General features: G+C 41.2%; 1 protein-coding gene across 1 annotated transcript in view; it reads left to right on the top strand.

Annotated features, from left to right (window-relative positions):
- Nucleotides 1-298: 298 nt before the first annotated feature.
- Nucleotides 299-6000, top strand: part of LOC110509116 (cadherin-7) — a 160267-nt gene continuing 154565 nt past the window's right edge. The window contains exon 1 of the mRNA XM_036966569.1: nt 299-598. The gene's annotated coding sequence lies outside the window, so the exon portion shown is untranslated. The remainder of the gene's footprint in view (nt 599-6000) is intronic.

Raw genomic sequence — 6000 nt, 5'->3', positions numbered from 1 at the left:
ACACAAGAGCATCATGAGAACACACCAATATTTTGGTGGTAATTAGCCTTGATCAATCCTACTATCTAATTCAAAATCATTGTTAAAATAAGAATTGCTATGTTAACGTATGCCAATAATATTGTTAAGCCAGGAAAAGTAGCCTAGAGCCATGCGCTTAACTGCCTCCAATTCCACTAGATAAAATGCAATTTGAAGCAAGCTTCAGGACATTGTTTCACGACCGGTAGTTAGATTTTTCTCCAACTTTTCCCCCAGTATGCGGAATCGTTCTCGGTCTGCTTCTCGCTGCAGCTGTGACTTCTCAATGGAGATCATTGTAGCGACAACACGTAGTTGGAGCTAGGGAGCTGAGCAGCACAGTTATTGCAATCACGTTGAACGCGCCACTGTCTGTGGCAGTGGCATCGTCCGGACTGTGTGTGAGAGAGGAAGACATCAAACGACAGTAGTGGTAAGGGAAGGTTTATAAGATGTTACAGCGCGGCTTTCTCAACACTTCAACTGTGGCAGTGCCTTTACAATGTGTTGGATTCTTTTTTGGAGCAATGGCTATGTGATTGCGGGTTCCTTTTGAGTGCGTTCCAGAGAGGAAAAGGTATGAACCGCTATTCACTTTATATGTTAATTAACTGTTCAAGGGTGCGATTTTAAATTCTAGTGAATTGCTTTAACGTAAATGTTATGTATGCACTAAAAATGTGTTTCTTCAAAACTCTGACTGGATATGTTAATTTTCTCAGCAGAAATTGCCCTCAATAAATCTGGAAGAATAAAAACAAATTGGAATATTTTCAAATCCGACAAGATCTGTTTTGCCTAGCCTATTCCTCCACAAGGTGTGTAAACTGACAGTGTCTGTTTGCTGCATGGGATTTATAATTGCATTTGATAGTGAGGCCTCTAATGACTATAAAAAAAAGCATCGTTGATTCATGAATTAGTATTCTGTATAATATAAAGCTGTATATTTAAACTGCGGCTCATGTCAATTTTGTATTAGTTTAAACTTTGATGTATATTAACCAAGTTACTATTTTACATTACTTTTTGGACGAATGCGAACTATCATTAATACTTAAACTGAAAATGTATCTAGGCTATCTTTATCGTTACACTTTTGAGTGACAGTTTGGGTTTCATAATAAATACAGGCAGACATATGTCAGAAAATGGGGAAGGTTAACTTTTGCCGATATGAAATTACACAGTATCTCTCGGCATCGAACGTCTCTGCATCGTCCATCATTCGAGTCAATGATAGTGCGGTCTGAACAACGGAACTGTCCCTCCAGGTCCAGCGTGTAGGGTCTCTTTTGTCCGCTGCGTGGCGTGAATGGTAGTAGCCAATAGTTTAGTAGGCAATGCAAACGGATTTTCGCGATTTCAGTTATCTCACAAAAATATAGCAATAATAGCACGCTTTTGGGCTTCTTCGGCAGTGTTTACCCGATTAAGTACAATCGTGTTAAAAAATATTGTTATAAGTGTCATATATATTCCTAAAACATACATTGAAAATTATACTGTTGCTGCTTCCTGTTGTCATTAATTTTTTATTTACAGTTTAGTGAAAAATAAATTAAGTAAAAGTAAAAATTCATAATCATTATGCTGCAATAGGTCGTGATATTTTGATTATTTGTGTTCAGATTACTTGCATTTTGCTAAATTAGTACCTAGATTATAAATTGCACAGCACCAACATTTGCCAAGCCTCGTAAGAATTAATTAGCTTGTTCTACTGTAGTCAGTAGCATGTGCAAATGAATCACTCACATCGATATTGTATTACAATCAATGAAACTGGGACAATAACAGCAGCCAGATGTACCATTTGCTCTCTTCTAAAAGACAAACATTCCACATACATTCTTATCCAGGGCGATATACACTCTCAATCAGGGTCTAAGTGCCTTGCTCAAGGGCACATCGGCAGATTCTTTAAAACTAGTCAAGTCGGGGATACAAACCAGCAACCTTTTGGTTACTGGCCCAACGCTCGTAACCGCTAGGCTACAAACCACAAAAAAAACTTGGGTAAACTACAAATACCTGTCGATTAGATAATAGATGGCCAATACAAAATAGGAAACACAACACTTGTTTGCCTGGATAATTTCAAAGAATCATCACCTCACAGGTAGTTCTACATAGTGACATAGGTTGTTCTACATAGTGACATAGGTGACATAGGTGACTGTCAAATCTGTGTATTTGTTTGTGAACAGCAACTTTTATGCAGAGAGTGCTCTGAATGATTTGTGCTGTTCGAGTTTGAAAATGACAACTGCTGTCATCCATAGGGTGGCTCACAATTGGCACAGCATCTTCCGGGTTAGGCCGGTGTTGGCCGTCATTGTAAATAATTTGTTCTTGCCTAGTTAAATAACGGTTAAAATGTATAAATAATAATACAAAAATCAACGAACATGCTAACCAAACTGGCTCCGTTCGTGCGTCCGAGTGCGCGCCATCGCGCTCAAGTTGATTTTATCTACAGCCCACCAGACACATTCCTGACAGACAGGTTAAGATACCAAAAGCAACTGTGAACCAACTACATTCATTTAGGGACAGGTTGAAACACACATGAAACATTCATGGACATTTAGCTAGCTTGCTGTTTCTAGCTAATTCTATCCTGTGTGGTTAAACATTGGGTTGTTATTTTACCTGAAGTGCGTATGGTCATGAACATTTAGCTAGCTTGCTGTTGCTAGCTAATTTGTCCTGGGAGATAAACATTGGGTTGTTATTTTACCTGAAATGCGTATGGTCATGGACATTTAGCTAGCTTGCTGTTGCCAGCTCATTTGTCCTGGGAGATAAACATTGGGTTGTTATTTTACAGCAGGTTAATAACTGCTTTGTTCAGAGGCAGAACAACAGACTTCTACCGTGTCAGCTCGGGGACTCTACTACGACAATTCATCCACAAATGACAGGGGAAACCTAGATAGTTTTTAGTGAGTTTTCTTTGATAAAATCTCACCTCATAAATGTTTCTTCTTTGCAGATTTTATATGGCGGTTGGAAACCTACTTTAGGATGCATTACTGCCACCAACTGGACTGGAGTGTGAAACTTGTTCTTCTTTGTAACACCCAAGTGTGCATGTGTACATTTATTTTGCAACGGCTCCCTCACTAAACGCGGCCGGTTTGGTCAGCATGTTAGTCCAGCGATGGACAGAGGCGTGTGATAAAACCAACGGTACCAAACCAAAGATATTTGTCAGTTTAAAGCCACTCAATTGTGTGTGGTGAAATTGCAAGCTTGTTTAAGGTAGTAAGACTAACTGTTTTACATTAGTGAAATTAGCGCAATATAAAATAATTTTATTGCAAAAAGAATTCTACATTTCAGTTTAAGATAATAGGATATGTTGCCCACTCAAATCTGTTTCTCACTCATTTAACCATTTGGAGAGTTTAAAAAACACAATTGAGTCGGGCGGTCTAGACTAGAACCTCCATACTGTCTGTTGTAGCATGCTGAAAGTTCCACGTCCCTTGTTGTAGCAACATGTGAGCTGTAGGCCTATACCCTATAGTTATTCAATTTAAGTCATCTGATTGTAACAATTTTTGTGGGGAATGCAAAGTCAACATTTTATGTTTTGAAGAACATATATTCAATTGGCAATATATTATGTAGGCCTATGCCCACAAATTGAGATGTCTATGAAGTTGAATCGAATGATAATTTTTCTTTAACAATTTTAGACAATATTTTTTCGAAATATATTAGGCTGCATTGTATTTTTAAAGGTGTTTTCTTTCCAAACAGATCGTTGTTGTTTTATTCCTTTGCTAACGTTGGCCTATAAGGTTGTGTATTGACGCTGCTGTTCACACCTGTTTATTATTCGGGCTGAGCTTGAACAACAAGACATGATTGAGGATGATGGTGTAGACCTTGTTTTTGCCCGGCGGTAGGGACATGATAAGCGATCACGGGCGGAGGCACTGCCTCACATGTTGATTATGTTCCTATACCGCCCTAATGTCCTAGTAGAGATGCTAATACGGTGTGTGTGTGTGTGTGTGTGTGTGTGTGTGTGTGTGTGTGTGTGTGTGTGTGTGTGTGTGCCTTATTCCTTACAAAAAAAGATTGCAGTTTTGAAACTGCAGTAAAAGTGCAGTAACTGCAGTCAACTGTGGTATTTTGGACCCAGTGATTGCAGTGTACTAGTTATACTGCACTCTATAACTGCAGTTACACTGTAAAATGTCTGCAGTAAAAAAAAAAAAAAGAAAACAGTGTTATTTTGGACTTCAGCCTACTGCAGTGCACTGCAGTTATATTGCACACTGACTGCAATCTTTCTTCGTAAGGGATGTCTTGCAGAAAATATATAGGCCTATGATAAATAAACAAGTAGAATCACGTGGCTCCATTTCAATGTTGTTTTTAATAGCTTACCTCTGTGCTGGCATGTAGCCTATGATTCTTCAGGGTGTGTTAAATAAGAAGCACATCAAGTGGCAGGCGACATACCCAAAGTGCAAAACGACTAGGTTATATTTAACGGTGTTGGTTAATAATGCCCCTCAGAAAAAGCTAGAAGGTGATGGGGTGATGTTTTATGTTGTCGTTATTTTTGAGAGATGGTTTGATATATGTTTATTAAAGCTTTTGTAAGAATCAATCCAACATAGGTTAATTAATGGGTTTAGGTCAGGCTTCGGGTTTGCATCATCATGCCTATGTCTCCAAACTGTTTCTCAACCACATGCATGGTAACTTCTGCCTCAGTCTCAGTCTCTACCACAATAAAGAGCTGCAAATTGAGTCGGCTGGCGATAATAATGAGGCCATATGTTACCAGTCACTGCCCGCGCTGTGCTTGATGTCCAGATGCCAGGAGTGGCGGGCATTTGAGCGTTCTGTCCCCAGCGGAGACTGCGGTCGTTCCCACAGCAGGGGCATGTGCTCTAGAAGCCTGTGTTCGCACGTCGCTTCGAGGCAGCTCTCTTTCTCTAGCGAATGAGTTGAGGAGCGATAGAGAAGAATGGGAGCTACGGTACTGTAGTGGGAGAGGGGAAGGAGGGGTTGATGTGGAGGGATGGTGGTGGTGCAAGCGCTCAAATTGCGCACTGTTTAAGTGCGCTCTCCTCTGGCTTTGTGGATTTTACAGTTACTAGTCACGGCGGGAAACGCGCGCTTGCCGCCTGTGCAACTCATGTCAGATGGCACGAGAGTCTAATGAGACTTCATCATCCTGTCTCAGTCCATTTGGGCGAGCCGCAGAAAAACTGTGTCCGTCGTGCAGTGCCAATACCGACAGAGGGCATATTTCCGGACAGGGATGAAAAATAAGTGGGGGACAGAGAAAGGGGAAACGGGGAGAGAAACATACAGAGAGAGAGAGAAAAGGGTTGTCAAGTCTGCTTTGAGCTATAGAACAATTTGCCCTGTGAGAGTGAGGCAGGGATCTTGGCCTGGGGGACCCATGGTACCCTGGTGTGCACTGTGTACATATCAGGGAGGAGAGAGGATTATTGTTTGTGTGTGTGTAGGGGCTGAAGGGGGGGGTTGGACACTCGTTGGCAAATGTTTGGGAGGGGTCTAGTGAGACCCAGCTGCTGAATAAAAGATAAACGTACTGCTAGTCTGCATCCCAAATCGCACCCTATTCGCTACATAGTGCTCTACTTTAGACCAGGGCCCATAGGACTGGGATTCAATCCGATCACGCTTTGTCTTCTTTTTATAGGCACTGCTTCCGTGTTCGCAGACACCACATTCATGGTAAAAGCTGCATATTTTGCCTCAATCGAAAATAACATTTATTAAATGGTGCGTAGCCGACAAAGCGCGATCAGATTGAATCCCAGCCCTAGTCTAGGAATAACCTTGTTGGACCTAGACTCGGAGCTCCGGTACCGCTTGCCGTTTGGTAGCAGAGAGAACAGTCTATGACTAAGGTGGCTGGAGTCTTTGACAATTTTTAGGGCCTTCCTTTGACACCGCCTGGTATAGAGGTCCTGGATG

This window comes from Oncorhynchus mykiss, chromosome 28 (genome assembly GCF_013265735.2).
Source record: "Oncorhynchus mykiss isolate Arlee chromosome 28, USDA_OmykA_1.1, whole genome shotgun sequence".
Classification (NCBI taxonomy): Eukaryota; Metazoa; Chordata; class Actinopteri; order Salmoniformes; family Salmonidae; genus Oncorhynchus; species Oncorhynchus mykiss.
The sequence above is the reverse complement of the archived record's forward strand: the minus strand, read 5'-3'. Positions and strand labels throughout refer to the sequence as shown.